This window comes from Salvelinus sp. IW2-2015, linkage group LG5 (genome assembly GCF_002910315.2).
Source record: "Salvelinus sp. IW2-2015 linkage group LG5, ASM291031v2, whole genome shotgun sequence".
Taxonomy (NCBI): Eukaryota; Metazoa; Chordata; class Actinopteri; order Salmoniformes; family Salmonidae; genus Salvelinus; species Salvelinus sp. IW2-2015.
In genome coordinates, this window is record NC_036844.1 from 13,198,672 (window position 1) to 13,201,068 (window position 2,397).

At 38.5% G+C, this 2,397-nt stretch overlaps 1 non-coding gene across 1 annotated transcript; it reads left to right on the forward strand.

The window, feature by feature from the left end:
- The first annotated feature begins 993 nt into the window (after nucleotides 1-993).
- On the forward strand, nucleotides 994-1,065 carry trnaa-ugc (transfer RNA alanine (anticodon UGC)). The gene has a single exon. It is a non-coding gene; the product is annotated as a tRNA-Ala (tRNA).
- Nucleotides 1,066-2,397: the final 1,332 nt, after the last annotated feature.

Genomic DNA, 2,397 nt, shown 5'->3' on the forward strand with positions numbered 1-2,397 from the left:
CGGCTATTTCAGCCACACCCGTTGCTGACAGGTGTATAAAATCGAGCACACAGCCATGCAATCGCCATAGACAAACATCACCTATAATATACAGTATATCATCCATCCTTAGTATGACTTTGCTTATAAATCATTTGCGAACCATTTATCTAGTTGTGCTTATCAAGACTTAGTGATTATGCAAATAGGCTAGTCTTCATGTAGACTAATATATCTGCACATTGTGTTATCTCCTTCATGGTGAATGGTTCATCAGTGGTCAGTGGGCCCAACTGCCCCTGGTCTTCAGTGAGGTCCATTTCTGCTGACCGTTTGGTTGGGCCTAAACACTGCCTGATCTGGTGTTTTACTAAAAGTATAAACCAAGCAGTAAACATATGGAAAAAGAGGATTCTTCATAAAATGTTATCTAGTCGTGTATACTCATTTCTTGGAGTATTTTGACTGTTTGGAGCAGCAAAATATTTGAATACTTCTTGCAGCAGACGGCTCCTCCTGACCTTCAATGTCACCCGTGCACGTTCTAGAACTCAGCAAAGCATTTCCCGCCTGACTGATGTGATGTAAAAATGGTCAACTAGGTAACATATAGCTTCTATATTCTAAAAGTGATATAATCAAAAAAAACTTTCCCACCTACAATACGTTTTTGCTATATGTAATCAGAGAGGAAGAGGAGAAACATAGTTTGATTTAACCAGAAAGATTTGAAAACACCGATATCCAATCTCTCTGGTGATATAAAATATCTGGTGAAATCAAGCTTTGATGTTGATATGGAACGTTAGTATGGAGAAAACGGCCTTACTGCCATCTTGTGGAGAAGGTTGTGGAAAATGGCCGTTTTCGTCCGTAGGCAACTAACTAAATCTGGGAGGCGTGTATCGCTTTGCAGACAGTTTGAATGATTAATGGATGTTTTTATAGTTTTGTAGTGTATCTATTTGTGAGCTTATATTTGTATTGCCTTTTTTTCTCTATAGGTACGTGGAAGGGGATGTAGCTCAGTGGTAGAGCGCATGCTTTGCATGTATGAGGCCCCGGGTTCAATCCCCGGCATCTCCATAAACATTTTCCCCAAAATTATGGTTCCTTGTGTTTATAATTTCGCAAATAATATTTCGATTGTGCATTTTATATTTGTTTTATTTAACCTTTATTTAACTAGGCAAGTCAGTTAAGAACAAACTCTTATTTACAATGACGGCCTTGTTCAGGGGAAGAACGACAGATGTTCACCTTGTCAGCTCAGGGATTCGATCTAGCAACCGCTCTAACCACTAGGTTACCTGCCGCCCCTAGCATTAGCATTGATATACGTTTTATTAGCCAACAATATATGTAAACAACCCGCAAAGCTTTGTTAATTTACTTGTGCATTGTCCAATTGTGACCACCATCTGCATAAACAAAGACCACTGAGAAGGATGAAGACACATGGGCTATCCTTATATGGCAACTAAACTTAATTAAACGTTTCACAAAGAGAGTAATAGTGTATAGTAGGCTACATTATCATGATACAGTTTTAACAGAGGGAGGAGCATGCATGGACGTTATCTTGCACTGACTCCATGCACAGTCATAAGACTGACTATACACTCAGAAAAAAAGGTGCTAAGTAGAACCATATAGGGCTCTTCTGTTTGTCCCCATAGGGGAAACCTTTTTGGTGCTAGGTAGCTCTCTATGTAGGGTTCTTCATAGAATCACGTGTAAAATGTTCTAGAACCCTCTCTGAAGGAGTAAACTGTTCTACTAATAACTATTTTATCCTCTAAAGGTTCTTCCTACAACACTCCATGAAGTGTACTACCGAGAAGCCTTTTATCTTTGAAGGGACCTTCCTAGAACCCTTTATGAATGGTTCCACCAGCCTTATTAGACTTTAAAATTAAACTCTTTATGACACTACATTGCATATTATAAGGTATTTCTTTGAGGGCCTAGATATAACCTAACACAGTGTTGTTAGGAAACTCCTGGTTTTACAGGTGACATCAGGCCTGCAAGTCAGATTATGCTGGATGCAAAGTTATGTGCAATTCCTATTGGAATCCAGACAGATTGAGATATCCAACAATTGGAATTTTTAATCACCCACAACTTGCATTCAGAATGACTACCAGGGTAGGGAAGATTGACTAATGGAACGATCTAAATCAACTGGAACAACTATTTCAGTAACGGGTGCAATACGTCTCACTACTAACAGATTGGATTTGTTTAGAAAAATGTACGTTATTCATCTTTGTGTAGCATAAGATTAATCAACCAATGATTATATGCAAAAAATACAGATTGTGCTGCCATCCTGTTAGAAGGTAACAGATTCTTTTATTACAATGGTTAAGATGGATTTTCATTGTGTTCCATGGTGTTATTTGCCCCCTAGTG